The sequence below is a fragment of the Dasypus novemcinctus genome, chromosome 2, assembly GCF_030445035.2.
Source record: "Dasypus novemcinctus isolate mDasNov1 chromosome 2, mDasNov1.1.hap2, whole genome shotgun sequence".
Classification (NCBI taxonomy): Eukaryota; Metazoa; Chordata; class Mammalia; order Cingulata; family Dasypodidae; genus Dasypus; species Dasypus novemcinctus.
In genome coordinates this window covers 79640856-79657778 of record NC_080674.1, presented here as the reverse complement: position 1 = coordinate 79657778, position 16923 = coordinate 79640856, and the positions used below count along the sequence as shown (strand labels likewise).

Genomic DNA, 16923 nt, shown 5'->3' with positions numbered 1-16923 from the left:
AAAATAACAGTTCAGATTTTTCCCTCTTTCCCCGACACTACGGTGAGATTATCGAAACTTGTGTGTATGTAAGGAATGCATTTGCGCCATTTGTTGTCCCACCCCTGAACTTAAAGGGCATACCTTTACCCATTTTTGTCTTCTCTCTGCCCTAACAAAAAAGCACTTAGCAGGACCATCTACAAAGGGCCGGGATTGTTTTTACTTGATGGGTGCCGAAAAATTGGAAGAATCTAGATATAGTCTAACTTAGCCTTTTTGGAGGTTGAACTATACATGGTCACCTGGGAAATACTTTCTCCCTGCTATGAAAACATAGCTACAGATGACAAAGAAGTTTACTGGAATCTCTCTTGGGCAACATCTAGGTTGGGATAAGTGACAAAGCAGCTACTTCTAGGCAGCCAACTAGTAATGTTAACTAAAAAGTGACAGCAGGCATGGATGATCATGGCAGAGCTGTAGGATTCCAAATACTAAAGAGAGCACAATCTATCTTGTCACCATCGTATTCTCGGCTGCTGCCTGGTGCCTGGCTTATAGCTACTCTTCAATACATCTGTAAGTTTCATTTCCCAGTTCTAAGACTTATTAGCTGTGTGACTTGTGCCAGTACTTCACCTCTGTGAGTTGGTGAAGGGTTATTTTAAAATTATGTGAGATAAGGTAGAGGAAAATGTTCTCCATGCATTTAGTGCCTAACAAACATTGTTTAAATTCTGAATAACTACAAGGGGGCCCAGCCCATTGTTCTTATCACATGTACTTTGCCTGATCTCTTCTGAGCTTGACCTTGCCCAGCTGATCTGCTTCCTCTTACTACTTTGGCTCTCACTTCCACCACCTGTCCTCCAAATGACTCAAATGATCAGTAGCCATTTATTATGCATTTACTAGGTTCCAAGACAATAAGGATCAGCTGAGCCTGCATTGCAGAATGGAAATTTCCAACTGTACTTTGTTTACAGCTAGTGATATTAGCACCTATTATGAAGATTTACAGATTACATTTTTACAGAATCACCTGGAAAACTTGCTAAATATACAAACACCCACCTTTCCACACCTTCTATCTCTAAGATTCTTCTTTAAGACATCTAAGATAGGGACCCTGAATCTGCATTGTTTAAGTCTTTATTATGTTATAGAAATGTCTAAATGGATTTGTAGCATACATACTTTTTTAACTTAATTTAAAAATTTTATACTATATCCCTCCTCTCTTTCCCTACATTAACAATCTCATATATTTTGATATTCTTATCCATACTCAATCATATACAAATGTATAAAACATTCATGCAGATGTATTTACACAGACTCACGTAAAGAGTTTTGGCATTGTCTTGAAAAGATGGGAAAATATATTTTACTTATTTTTCTGTAACTTGTTTTTCTCCCTTGTTATTTATGGCAGAGTTTCTCAATAAGACATGCATTTTAAAGAGAGGCCTAATGTTTCTTACCCCACAAATATTACCATTTTCCATGTATACCATGACTATAGAGATGAAAGGGTTGGAAAGTACAGCCTTGTGGAAATCCCTGCAAATCAACAAATATATGTCTAATTCATTGTTTTTAACATTTACAAAATCAACATGTTTAAAGGACCCCAGATGATTCTGATGGAGGTGATGTGTTGACCACATTTCAAGAACTGATATAGGGAAGCGGACTTGACCCAATGGATAGGGCGTCTGCCTTCCACATGGGAGGTCCAAGGTTCAAACCCTGGGCCTCCTTGACCCGTGTGGAGCTGGCCCATGCTCATCCACGCAGGGGTGTCTCCTGCATAGGGGAGCCCCATGCACAAGGAGCACACCCTGTACAGAGAGCCGCGCAGCACGACAGAAAGTGCAGCCTGCCCAAGAAAGGTGCCGCACACACAGAGAGCTGACACAAGAAGATGACACAACAAAAAGAAACACAGATCCCCGGTGCCGCTGATAAGGATAGAAGGGGTCACAGAAGAACACACAGCGAATGGACACAGAGCAGACAACTGGGGGAGGAGAAGGGAGGAGGGGGGAGGAGGGAGAAGAGGTGAGGTGGGAGGGGGGAAGGGGAGAGAAACAAATTTTTTAAAAAACTGATATAAGGGGAGCGGATGTGGTTCAAGTGGTTGAGCACCTGGTTCCCACATAAGAGGTCCCAGGTTCAGTTCTCGGTGCCTCCTAAAACACACAACAAACATCAATCAAAACAAAACAAAAACTCAGGGGAGCTGATGTAGCTCAGTGGTTGAGTGCCAGCTTCCAAAATATGAGGTCCTGGGTTCAATCCCAGGCCCCTGGTACCTCAAAAAAAAATAAGTGTATTCAACTGTATGATCCAGGAGTGAACTGATTGATTCATTAGCTTTCATAACATTTAGAATCATAAGATGTAAGAAATGAAAGGACCCTTAGCCTGTCCCATTATGGACGAAGATACTGAGTTTGGGCAGGTTAAATAATTTGCTTCAGTCACAAAGGAAGCAAATGGGAGAACTAGGTACAGACTTGTGTTTCTGACATTAAATTGATAGATTTGGTTGGTAATAATTTCATATAGGAGAGGAAATTCTATGTGCAAGGTAGAAAATCAGCATATAGCAAGACTCATTTGTTCATGTTCATTCACCAGGGTTTGCCTTCAAAAATTGATAGAACAAAGAACTAAGAATCAAAACTAGTTTCTAAGGGACGGATGTGGCTCAAATGGTTGGGAGCCTGCTTCCCACATGGGTGGTCCTGGGTTCAGTTCCTGATGCATCCTGGCAACAACAACAACAAAAACAGACGAGAGGTGTACTGATGTGGCTCAGTGGTTGAACACGCTCTTCCCACATGGGAGGTCCTGGGTTCAACCCTGGTCCCTGCACCACAAAAACAAAACAAAATAAAACAAAAACTAGTTTATAGGCCCATGTCTGACACAAACCAGCTGCATAACTTTGGTCATATCATTCACCTGAATTTCTACACTAGTCAGTCAGCTAACAAATATTTACTGAGCACTTACTCAGTGACAGTGTTTAGATGCTTGGTATAAAGCAGTGAGCCATGTATAGGGCACAACATAGGGCTCAGCCTGCTCCCAAGAAACTCACTTCCTAAGAGATCCTAGAATATAACTAAATGATATTTCAGGTCCTTTTGACAGCTCTAACATTCTATGAGTTTGTGAGTGTAGCTCACCTTTCCCTAACCCTGTTTCTTTTTCCCCCCAAGTATGCCTCACACCATTACCATTCTGCTTCTCCCTCAGTCAAATAAGGTTGGACAGGGGCTACATAGTCTTAACTCATGGTTTCTATACTTGTTATCACGTAGCCAGTAAATGCTGAGAAAATGCCAAGTGAGAACTTTATTTTCTTAGAAGTTTCACTGTACTCTGAATTCACTGATGGATTAGAATCAAATCCATCATCTCTCGTCGTGGACCCAGGCTCCAGACTTGCTGCTGTGGCTGCTGCTGCTACTGAAACCCACGACACCCCAAAAGAATTATATCTAACCTTCTATTCCGTCACTGGCTCTTCTTCCAGGAGGTATCAGAAGAGATGAAGGCACCACATGGTAGGCAGAATAATGGTTCCCAAATTTGCCTATTCCCTAATCCCTAGAACCTGTGAATGTTACTTTACATGGCAAAAAGGACCTTGCAGATGTGATTAAAGTCAAAGACCTTGAAATGGGTAGATTATCTTGGTTTATCCAAGTGGGCCTAATGTGTTCACATTAGCCCTTAAAAAGTAGAAGAAGGGCAGAGAAGTTGCTGGCTTTGAGAATGGAGGAAGGGTTTCATGAGCCAAGTCATATGGGTAGCCTCTAGAAAGAAGTTGGGAACAGCTTTCAGCTGACAGCCAGCAAAAAATCAGAGACTCAGTCCTAAAACTGCAAGGAACTGAATTCTGTGCACCACCTAAATGAGCAAGGAAGAGATTCTTCCATAAAGCCTCCAGAAAGGAACACAGCCCTGCCGACACCTGGATTTTATCACTGTGAGACCTATACTGAACTTGTGACCAGTAGTGTTATAAGATAATACATTTGTGTTGTTTTAAGCTTCTAAGTTTGTGGTAATTTGTTACAGCAGCAACAGAAAACTAATACACACCCTCAGGGTATAGAAAGAAGAGGAAGAAAGAGCAGAGGCATATCACTCAGCTCCTTGGTGGCCAAGGAAGAAATGCAAATGGTGTTGAGGAAGAGAAAAATTGAATGTCATTCTATTTGTCCTGAAAGAAGATTCTCAGCTATGCCCAATTTTCAATTAGCTGTGTAAATAGTGTTGTGGTAGGGTTTGAGGTTTTGTTTGTTTTGTTTTAAAAAAGAAAACACATACATCTATATTTGGCTTTGAAATTGATGTTTATTATTGAAGTGAAGCAGATTTTCTGTTCTTCTTTCTCCTTTATTCTGAAAAGCCAACTAATAGTAAAAAGGGGCTGTATTGTCTTCTTTTAGCTCTGGCTCCTCTTTTTCCCTACTTTACTTTTCTAGGAAGCCTTTCCAGCTCACCTCCCCTCTTCACCACCTAGTTTCATAGCACTATCAGAGTACTTATTACTCCACCCCATACTCAATGCCTCAACTGTATAGCTCCCCCATTTAACTACAAGCAATTCGAAGGAAGGGATTGTATGTTTTTCAACACTGCGGTCTCAGCATCTGATAGTGCTGGCAAAAGTGAATGAATGAGTGAATATCACAGCTTTCATTTGGGTTTCATCTTTGCTTCCATCACTAAAGTACTTTTTTTTTTTAAGATTTATTTATTTCCACCCCCCTTGTTGTTTGCGTTTGCTGTCTGCTCTCTGTGTCTGTTCACTGTGTGTTCTCTGTGTCTGCTTGTCTTATTTTTAGGAAGCACTGGGAACCAAACCCAGGACCTCCCATGTGGGGGAGGTACCCAATCACTTGGGCTACCTCTACCTCCCTGTTTATTGTGTCTCTCATTGTGCCTCCTCATTGCATCAGCTCACCACACCAGCTCACTGTCTTGCTCATCTTCTTTGGTAAGCACTGGGAACCAAACCTGGGACTTCCCATGTGGTAGGGTGCCCAATTGCTTGAGCCACATCCACTTCCCCACTAAGATACTTCTTAAATGACTTTCCCGTTATTGAAAATGTTATCTTCCTAACATAATTCTCATTAAGTACTCCCCTACCTAAAAACCTTTATGAATTCCTTGTCACTGGCAGAAGAAAATCCAAATTCATTACTATGGCATTCAAGGTCCTTTATAACCTATGCTTCAGTCTATGCTTCCAGACTTACCCCTTCTCTACCCTCTCCCTCCATGTATTTTATTTTATTTATAAATATATCTCCTCCTCTTGTGGGAGTGCGAACCAATGTTACTAAGCCGGCCCGGCAGCAGGCGTGTGCACAGCCTGAAGCCACAGTTCAGGGTGGCTGGAATGGGCGACCATGCCCTCAGCCTGGTACGGGCGAAGCGCCCTCAGCCTACCCGGGCAAGATACATCAATAACGGGCGCCTCCCACTATCTCCCGCCTAGCCTAACATCTGGTCGGCTCTCACTTCCCCTTTCCCCTCCCCCATTCCTAACCTCTCCGCCTGCCCTCTGCCTAGCAACCGCTTACAACCACCTATCAGGAAGCAGTACCCGCCCGCACCTATCAAATCTCTCCACGCAGTCCCTAACCCTATAAAACTGTATCCCCTTCCGCAATAAACCAGACTTGTGCCACCAGCCTGTCTCGGCGATTTCTTCCTGAATCTCGTGCGCCCTCCATACCTCGGAGCCACCGAGAGAAGTCGCAGAGGCCTCCAGCGGCTCCTCTCCACCCGCCGGCATCCTCTTCTTTTTTTTTTTTTTCAAACTTTGGGTCTTGAAGTGTAATCTCTTGTCATGAAATCCATTTAGTGGATTGTGACTAGCATATTTGAAAAAGAGAACAGAAAATATCCAAGCATGTAGCACATAGTGTATTAGTCTGCCAAAGGGCTGCCAATGCAACGTACCAGAAATCAGCTGGTTTTTATAAAAGGTATTTATTTGGGGTAAAAGTTTACAGTCATAAGGCCGTAACAAGGTTGCTTTCTCACCGAAGTCAGTTGCCACATGTTGAAGCAAGATGGTTTCTGATCTCTGGCTCATCTCTCTGCCTTCCCCTCTTGGCTTCCTCTTCCTTGTGAGGCTCCATGCTCTGCTTCTTCCCGATTTCAGCTGCAGGTTTGCATTGGACTTCCTATATCATGAAGTCCATGGTTCTCCCCCATCTCAGTTATAAACTCTCAGGCAAAATGACTCATCTCTCCCCAGGACTTCAGCTGTTTGAACCATCTTCTTTCTGTCACATGGCCAGATAAGAAATGAGAGAGCAAGAAACAGATGTGGCTTCTGCAGTTGGGTGCCCGCCTACCACATGGGAGGTCCTGGGTTGAGTTTCTGGTGCATCCTAAAAAGAAGACGAGCATACAACAAACAGAGAGCAGACAGCAAGCACAAAACAATGAGGTAGGGAGGGGGAGAGAAATAAATCTTAAAAAGAAAAAATGACAGAGCTTTCTCTTTCCATGTGTCTGTCTGTCTGTGTGAGTATCCATTTATATCAAAGGGGGTGAGGCTTAAGCTGAATCTTACTGGCATGATCAAATCAAAAAGCCCTAATCTTAACAAGTAATCTAATCAAAACACCTTAGCTGAATTTAATGCAATCAAAGGGTATCACACCCAGAGGAATAGATTAGTTTATAAACAATCTTTCTCTTTTTGAGATTCATAAAATAATCTCAAACTGTCACACATAGTAAGCATAAGTGTTCATGAGACTTCTATTTTGGTTGTTTGTGTATGTGCACACATGTGTATGTCACAACTTAAAATTTAAAATTTATTTCTTACTTTGGGCTCTACTCCAAACTGAGACCTCTTCAAGGATAGATAGATTGTTGTTTTTTATCCCCTGTACTTATCACAGTGGCTGGCAAAACTATAAGTATTTGTTGAATGAACAGGACTGAACCAAGTCCTCTTTTGGAGTTAAAAGATTATAGAGCAGGGGCTCTTAACCTTTTTTGTTCCACAGACCCTTTGCCAGTCAGATGAAAACCGTGGGCTCCTTACTAAGTCCACACTATACTGTGTATTATTTAATAAATATATTACACCCATACCAACATGCCCCCACAAGAATAATGTTTTGTTTTGTTTCAATTCAGTTAAAGCCCATGGACTCCTGGTTAAGAACCCCTGCTATAGAACCCCTGTCAGCACACTGACAAGTAATGTGGCTCTCCTCGGAGACTCAAGGTGGTAGCAGTCACTTTGGCACCATAGGATTGCCTTAGTTCTCCCACATTATCACAGCACGTACACTTGGGCTAAAAGAGAAGCATCAAATTCCAGTGGTGAGTTTCCACATCTGACTCCCTATCAATCTACAAACTACTATGGAATATCTCTGGGGTAATCATGTCTCTGTACTTGATGCTAGAGGGAACCTGAAATAGAAGAGGCTCAGTCCCAGGGCCAGGATTAGGATAAGGTCAGAGAGGTGTCTAAAGCACAAGATTTAAGACTCTCAGAGTCATGCAAATGTTAGTCCTGCATTCAGTCCTCCTCCTAACCAAGTTGATGAGATGAGACAACCACAGTAAAGTTCCAGCTTTGGGGGAAGGCCAACCTGGGCTCAGATTCCTGCTGCTTTCTGGGTTGTATGACTTCAGACAAGTTAATCATCCCCTCACTCCTCAAATTCTACTAACCTCCTCCATTACCACAATGTCCAAACTATCAATATCTCTAGCCTGTATCACTTCAATAGCCTCTTAACTCATCTCTCTGCTTCCACCTTTCCCCCTACAATTTATTGTCAACGTAGTGCCAACTGATTCTTTTAAATTGTAAGATCATTTCACTCATCCACTCAAAACCCTCGGATGGCTTCCCAGCTCTATCAGTGTAAAAGCCAATATCCTTACAACAGGCCTGCAAGGCCCTGCAGGTTCCAGCCTCCTCTTATCCCTCTAACTTCATTTCCTGCTGCTCTCCCCTTCATTATTCTGCTCTAGCCATCCTGGACTCCTCACCCTCTGACATCTTTCCTACTCATGCTCCCGCTTCAGGGCTTTTGTACTTCCTGTTCCCTTGCCCAGACTGCATTTCCTTCCTATAACTGCATGGCTCATTCTCGCCTCCTTCAAGTCTTTATGCTCAAATGTTACCTTCTCAGAAATGCCTTCCCTGACCACCTGGTTCAAATTTTTATTCTCTACTTTTAGTACTTCTTCCTCCCTTTCGCACTTCATTTTTCTCTTTTCACCATTTGACATACTCTCTGGTCCCATTAGAATGTAAGTTCTATGAGGACAAGAATTTTTGTCAATTTTGATCACAGAGGTAGTCTAATGACTAAGACAGTACCTAGCACATAAGAGTACAGGCGCAAAAACTATTTGTTGAATGAATGAATATCAAATAAGGACAATAATACTACCTCATAGAATTGTGCAAATTAAATCAAAGAATGCTCAATAAATGGTGCTATTGTGATTAAGGGACTAATTTATAACACAAGAAAAAAGAACTAAATATAAAAATTTAAAAAAGCAGTTCATGATAGGCAGAAACAATAGGCCATAGAGACTTTGAGAGGGAAGAGGGGTTGTTGTGGATTGAAAGGGATTCTGAAGGCTTCAAAGAAAAGGGGGGATTTGATCTGGGCCTTGGAGGCCTGGTAGCATTCATACCAGCAAGAAGCAGAGAAAGGACAAAGAAACATCTGTAGGGACAAAAAGCTGGAGCAAAACTGCAGGAGTGGTAAAGCACAGGACAGAAGTGCTTTCATCATCCTAGGTCCACCACGGAGAGACATCAGGAAAGAAAATAGTATGGAAAAAGGCACTCTACCTTTCTCACCAGGTACTTTAGTGTATTCATTTCTCTTCAGCTCAACAACTTGACTACAAACAAGCGATAGTTTCACTCTACCACCCGCTATCCAGATCACTGCCTCCCAAGCTCACCACCCCAGCCAACACCATCCGAGCCACCTGTCTCTGAATAATCATCCTTTCTTGTGTAATCATATGCTGCTCAAGGTGCTGACTGGCTTTGATAATCTCCAGATAATGACATCATGGTGGCACTCTTTTATAATTTACTGTATAAAAGTATTCTGCAGCACAGGAATGCAATGATCGTAAAAACAAATGTATGTTTCCTGACTCAGCTTACCTATGACTATATATACACTTACAGTCCCTTTTACCAAGAATGTCCTTCACCCACTCAATTTCTACCTGTCAAAGACCAATCAATCCTTTGCATCCTAATAAATCCTAATAAGGCCGTACTGGGTATCCCTAATCCAAATTTGTCTCTCCTTCACCTATAATATCCAAAACAAATCTATGTCTTTGTTATAGATCTCATAATAGACAATCTCCTATTGATATAAAGTTGTGAGTACCTGCCCAGCACATATAGTGACCTCTTAATAATACTTGTGAATGAATGAATATATCTGTCCCTTTGTGAGAAGAACTTCTGCAGGCAGGGAAAAAATTTTATCTATGTTTCCTCCCAGGGCCGAGATCAGCATTCTACTCACAGTAGGTGCTCAATGAAAAGTTATGTTTATTGTTAAGTTCTCTTGCCTTATAAAAAAAGGAAATAGCACTTAAAATTTTGGGGCAAAGTAAGCATAAATATAAGATTAAGAACCATTTTAGTTAATACAAATAGAATTGTGCAACTATTACGATAATATCTTCTGAACTGAAATCCGGAATTTTAAATGATAACTTTATTGAAATACCGTGGAGGCATTTCAAATGGTCTGGGTCAGTGAGATTCAAGAACGAAGTACAGGGCTCATTTTATTTTCCTAAAATAGTCTGACTTAGAATAGTATGGTGAAATTGCCTTCATTTTACAAGAAAGAATGACATTATAACATATACATAGATATACATTTTCATATATACCTAATTATTAAGGAGTCATTTACCAGTGATATTTAAAATACTGTAAATTTAAAAGAAATATTGCAGTCCTGTGTCTTGTTTGGTTACTCAGTAAGAGGTATTGGTGAAGAGTCAGAAAGAGGACTACTGATTATTTTTATCTAGGTACATTTTAAGAAAACTTTTTTTCATGAACTATAAATTAGATACTCAAACTTGATACTACCTAATGACTGTGAAATTTCATAGAAGGTTTTAAAGGATGGTTTATAATTCTTACTTTGCAAATTGGGTACAAATCTTCAGGGGTTGAGTGTAAGGGAGGAAATACTCATAGCAATCTCACCCATTTTCTGATCTTCCAAAAGAAATAACCCCAAATCTGAGTATTAAACCACTAAGGAAATAAAAGTTGCTTTCCAATTCCCCTCCCTACTTTAATGCTGAGAATTTTTAAAAAAGAAATCAGTATTATCTAAAGCGACTGTTATCTTCCCTACCTTACAGAACGAGAGAGTAAAGATAACTAAAACTGCTTGTGTGTTTGGTATGTGCCAGGCAGGGAATGCTTTGGAGGCCTGACAGACATTTTCTCAAACAATAACATACCTTTGGGAGGTAGGTATTATTATCTCCATTTTACAAATGAGAAAATGGAAGCTCAGAGAGGTAAAGTAAATCTGAGAGTTGTTTTAAGAATTATTGTAAGAAACTGAGGCTTCACATCTGGATTTTCTTTTGTTTGTCCTTGCTTTCTACATTAGGCTTTATTATATTGCCCAAGTAGAATTCATGGTGTTTTGTGGGTGTTGTTTTTCTTTTAAAAGAAGTGGCATATCTTATTGGCTTTTAAGCATGGCACTGTAACTCATGCTCCCCAATGTCGCCCTCCCAGATGGTGTGGATAAATATATCTCTAGTCTCTGATATGAGAACTGGAGTTCTCACCACCCCCACTGCAAGGAACTCCCTTCATCTAGCCAGTCCTTGGGGCAGTTGCCATTTGTGGCCTCAGGAACTTTCATGGTCCTGCCTAACTCACTCCCTGAGATAAAGTAATCCTGCAATGATTTTAGGCTTTGGAGCTGAGGTCAGACATTGTTCTTCCCATGAACACCAGAGTGAACCTGCACAAGCCTTTCACACCCTACTCCTCCATTCCAAAGCACTGAGTTTTGCTGGAAGATGTACCTTCCTTTTAAGTTTTCACAGATCCTCCCTTATGGAACCTGGCACATTTTCCTTCAGGAGTTTGCTTGGAAGATAGTAGAAAGCCAGTACATCTGTTGCTAGGAAACTGCCCTTTCTCCTTGATAGTCACCGTTGTACCTGGACCAGGCCTGGCAACCTTGACTTTCTCCCACCTTGAAGCATCCTTCCTAGGCACAGGGTGGTTTCAGAGGTCAAAGTATAGACCTGTTCCCACTTCTTGTGCTAGAAACTTCTTAGTCCTGGAAATGGGCATTAGTTCCAGTTTGTGTCCTTATTGAATCTTCCAGAATACCCATAAGGCTCAGGCAAACAGAACTCACCCAAACAGGAGATATGCGAATCAACCTCCCTTATATCAACCCAGGACCATAAATCTCATATTGAGCTAAATTTAAAGAAATTTGAGAGAGCTTTATCTATCTTTCAACTATCAATTTCAAATTTCTCCCTTTCTATGGTTCCTGCAATTGACCTATAGTCTTTCCTGACAACCCCCATCGAAAGGAATTAATTTCTCCTTCCTCTGTAGAACACAGAACTCTGCTCATGTATTTGTGATCCAAAGAAATCATTACCTTGTATTGTGATGAACACTGTCTTAATTTGAGTTCTTCTAAAAGTAGGACAGTGGATTCAAGTGACAAGGAACATGGATGTAAATAGTTTATTTGGGTGTTGTTCCTAGAAGCCAGAGTGAGAGAGAAGGGAGAATGAGATATGTGAAAAGGGAATGTAAACAAAGGATGCATTATTAAGCAGGTTACAACTTAACTTACAACTGTGTATAATTGGGGCTGAATCCCAATGGAGATTCTCTGAGGAAACATGTAGAACACCCTCAGGAGTATCCTTTGAGGATGGAATGCCATGTGTGTTTATTGATCAACTCCTGTTCCCCAATGGTTGAGATTTCTCCCTAGAGTGTGGTGTGGGGTGCCAACGGTGTCTGCCAAACCTCTTGACACATCTCTGTCCTCCACTATATATACCTCTGTGTCACACACCATACCTTAATCATTTTTACATCCTTGCTACCCAGCATAGCATCTGGCACAGGATAGAAACTAAATGATTGCATAGCTGGCTGGCAGACTGGCTGATGGGCCTGATGGATGGATATGGTTAAACCCAAAGAAATTTCTTTCATATCAGGTTTTTACTCATCTACCAACTTTTCTCACCTCCTTTTATGACTGGCTTTGTTAATGATAGTTTTTACTATGTGTTCTAATTTTTTGTCATATAGTGCTATATTTTATCATAGTACATAAAACTGCAGTAAAGTTTTTTACAAAGAACAATAAAATTCTTGCATAAAAAATAATATGCCTTTCCTTTGCTTACTTCATTTTACTTTTCACCATAAAAGGCGTAAGAAGATCATAGTTAGTAAAATAAGAAGAGAAAACATTAACTTTATTGGGCAAGATTCAGAAAAATTTAATCACATTTTCATGAATATTGAACTGGTTTATTTTATTTTTTCTAATTTATTTCTCTCCCTTTCCCCGCCCCCCACCCCCACCCAGTTGTCTGCTCTCTGTGTCCATTCACTGTGTGTTTTTCTGTGTCCGCTTCTATTCTTGTCAGTAGCACCAGGAATCTATGTCTCTTTTTGTTGCGTCACCTTGATGCGTCAGCTCTCTGTGTGTGCGGTGCCTTTCCTAGGCAGGCTGCATTTTTTTTGCACTGGGCGGCTCTCCTTATGGGGCGCATTCCTTGCGCATGGGGCTCCCCTATGCCCTTGTGTGGCACAGCACTCCTTGAGCGCATCAGCACTGCACATGGACCAGCCCATCACGTGAGTCAGGAGGCCCTGGGTTTGACCCCATGTGGTAGGCGGATGCTCTATCCACTGAGCCAAATCCGCTTTCCCATTCATTACTTTTACAACAGAAAAGTTCAGGAGAAAGAGTATGGCTTAGTTTTAATTTAAATGATAAATTTTAAAAATCCAAAATCTTCACAGGACTTAGAGTTGGAAAAAAATGGACTTTATGGATCTAGAATAGACAATTTTGACTCAAATAATTCTGTATGTTAGCTTGAAAATCACCTTTCTTCCTCTCACATGATCTGGAACAGATACGTGAGAAATTTAAAAACTGTGTGCCTGGCAGTTTGTCTTGCTGAAAGGAGTCCCTCAGTAAAAGTTTATTGATGTTACGATAAGCCCCTTGCTACTGGCTCTTTCCCAAATTTGATCACTCCACTCAATGCAAAGAAACAAACCAAAACATACACACGTACAAATGTTCAGAGGTTTAAATCCAATCTTGGCAAGAAAACTCCTACATATCATTCTTTATCTTACCAATATCACTTTCCCATGAATGTCTTGGGATTGAACATTGACACTGGCATTAATTATATTTTTAAGTTTGTGATTAGGTTATTTTTTACTGGTAGTATATTCACATGATACAATATTCAAAAGATAGAAAAGTGCACACAGGGTCAAGAAAATACCTCTTTAACCTTTGAAAACCTAGACTCCCAATTCCCATCCCATTAGGGAAGCACTGTTAAAGCTGGCTAGTAAGATAGGGAATCAATAGATGGATTTGGAACCTAGCAGGAAGTCCACATGGACATCAATAACCCCAAGATGACTGCTGGAAGACCCCCCCCCCCAAGTAAGATTCTGCCATTCAGAACAAGATTTCTTCCAGAAGCCAGGGGAAGCCCAAGATATTCCCCCAAGGACTTTATCATTGGGCCCTCATCGGGGATTGATGGGTGGGGTAATCAATCAAAACAGCAAACAGCTGGGACTCCTCCCCTGCCATTAGCAAAAGGGCGGAAAAATTAATGGTTTAAAAAGAAAGCAGATGTGGTTCGACCTACCATATGAGAGGGTCCAGGGTTTGATACCCAGGGTCTCCTGACCCATGTGATGAGCTGGCCCACACGTAGAGCTGCAGCATATGAGTGCCACACAGGAGCAATCCCGCGATGGGGGTGCTCCATGCGCAAAGAGTGGGCCCTTCAAGGAGAGCTGACCCACTGTGAAAAAAAAAAAGCACAGCCCACCCAGGAGTGGCACCACACACATGGAGAGCTGATGCAGCAAGATGACATAACAAAAAAGAAGCACAGTTTCCCAGTGCCACTAAGGGTGCAAGCGGACACAGAACACACAGCAAGTAGACACAGAGGGTAGACAACGGGGCGGGGGGGGATGGGCAGAGAAATAAATAAAAATAAATCTTTAAGGAAAAAAAAAGCAAGCACCAAGCTCTCTTGCTCTCTTGCCTTCATCCTGTCCCAGTGCCAGTCCTGGTGCCGGTCCTGCCCTGTTCCTGCTTTCTGTGCGCTGCTCTTGCCATGTCCCCCCAGTGTGGATCAACACTCAAATAAAACCTGGGCATCATAATCTATAATGGGAAATAGTATCTGTAAACCAGCCTGCTTTATCACTTTTCAGCCCCTTCCTCTCTTCCTGGGACCCAAGATCAGTTATTTTCTCCCATTTCTCTTCTCTCCCTATCCTAATAAATTACTGTCTTAACTCACCCAATGTACTCTTGAAATTCATTTTTGCAGCATAGTCAAGAACCTAGACAAATTCCAGTTACATGTTTGGTGAGCCAGCCAGGAGCTTATTGGTAAGTGAAACAATGGCCTACAGCCTGCTTAATGCCTTCCTTTGGTTCTCCATTTTAAATGGGTTCACCTACGAGCCCCCACAGAACGTAATCCCAAGAGGGAAGAGGCTGGGGCAAGGGAGCGCTCTGTATCTACACCATGTGCCCAGGCTTATGAGATCTGACACCAGCGGGGAGGGCTGGGGCACAGCTCAAAGCAGGGTCCTGCCAAGACAGAGGTTCCCTGGCAGAGCACTGTGAAGCAGGTTTTTCAAGCCCTTTTAGCAACCATCAGCTCTGCCCTCGGGGCCTGGCTCCCACCCTCTCCCCTCAGCAGCAACAAGGCAATGACAGAGCCAGGGACTTGCCCTTCCCAGCAGGTACATATCTTTGCAGGCCCCCTTCCTATCCAACCATATCAGTCTACCTGGTCTGGGATGATGTGGGAAGGTGGAGGGAAGGGGTGTCACAGGCCAGGACAACCTTGCATAATTAACCTTTACCCACATTTTATCTTCCTGCTTCCTACTATTGAATTTCTCATTACAGGTTTGTGTTAAAATGCTTTGGAATGTCTTAAAAACTGAAAAACTGAAAACGCATTTGCTGGCAAGGAAGCGATTGCCTCGGGGCCCCAGGGCCTATTAGCTAGAACAATTGATCTCTAATCACTTAATGGCCTTTTGATGGCTGGTCTAACTAGGAAACTACCAGAAAGTAAAGTCATAAAAGGAGCACTGCACCTAAGACCTCTGGAAGAATAGGAGGAAGAAGCTTTCTGCCCCTTCTCCAGGAAGGAACAATATTCAGCTTGAAAGGCATCTGATCTTTTCAGTCTGTCTTCCAAGTCCAGAATGACCCCAGAAACGGCCAGCGGCAGGGGTTCTGTGATTCCTGGGGTGGTGGGAATCAGAGAGTAGCCAAACATTCCCTGAGATTTAGCTCAGGAGCTTCTGTTTGGGTAACAGATAAACTAGTCTCAGATCCTGGAATATCAGGGATGCTGAGAATCAGAGCAGTAAACTCTGAATGGCCCCCATTCCTTAGGCCCTTCCTTTCAGAGGACAGCCAAATATCCCCTGAGACTTATCTCAGGCACTTTGATTTGGGACATCTGCTCAGAACGTCTCCCACTAACTTGGCTTGGGCAATTTAGTCTAATCTCCAGAATTTTCAGGCATCTGCCAGGACCTAGGTCAGCCACAGGGACACCTGTAGGCAGGCTCTGGAATTAAAATTCTCAGGATGCTGAGAACAGAGCATCAACTACAAATTATGTGGTATGGTGAATGTTTTAGTGTTGGAAACTGAGGCACAGTGGTCTTGCAAGGAGAGATGTGCTGTTTCCATGGCTACACTTGCAACCTAAGGAATGCGGTAATTAAGAGTTCCAGGCAAACAGGATGAAGCTGTTAAAGGCTGAAAGAAAAGATAAGCAGATAACATTTTGTAGTAAATAGAACACTTAGACTTTGTATCTTGAGATAAGAATTTTTGAATTCCTTAGACTGTGAGTAATGCTGATGGTTACCTGCATGTTGCTGCTTGTTCTCAGGTGGACTGGGATATATATTGAGCCCCTTGTGAACAATAAAGTTGTCTGATCAGTCTCTACTCACAGACCCCCTGATCCCAGCTTTCTCTTTCTTTCTCTTTGTTTCTTTCTCCTTTCTCTCTCTTTCATTCCCAATACCCTTCGGGCCCAAATCTCCAACATTTTAGTCAGACTTGGACTCTGGGACACCAGATTGGTCGGCTAACAGTGCTTCTTCATTCTTCCTAGAATATGGACGCAGCCTCTAGCATACCAGCAAACTCCCCAAAGGAGTGTCTTCTCAAGAATCAGGAAAATTTGCCTACACTGGTCCACATGGCCACAGTATAGCCAAGAGCAGCCTCTGTACAAAACCCTGAATTCCAGTCAAACCAATGTAAGAAAAGAGGATGAATTGATCTGAAGCCCAGAAACTTCATGTGCCATCAATTAAAATAAAAAAGTTACTAGAAATGCTAAGAGTGTAAAATTCTTTCTTCTGTTTTAATCTGTGCTTAACTTTGTGTTCAACTTTGAAATCTGCATTTAACTTTGTCAGTTTACTTGCACCTAGGAAATCAGATTTGGGGTTCACCTGTTACGAATTGGGTAATGGTGAAAGGTAACCTAAAAATGAGTCTTTAAATGTCAATAGTGTCTTGC

The 16923-nt window shown here is 41.9% G+C and overlaps 1 long non-coding RNA gene across 1 annotated transcript; it reads left to right on the top strand.

Moving 5' to 3' along the window:
- The first annotated feature begins 450 nt into the window (after window positions 1–450).
- On the top strand, window positions 451–16630 carry LOC131273099 (uncharacterized). The gene is made up of 3 exons (XR_009180253.2): window positions 451–561; window positions 14686–14747; window positions 16510–16630. It is a non-coding gene; the product is annotated as an uncharacterized lncRNA (long non-coding RNA).
- The last annotated feature ends 293 nt before the right edge of the window (window positions 16631–16923 follow it).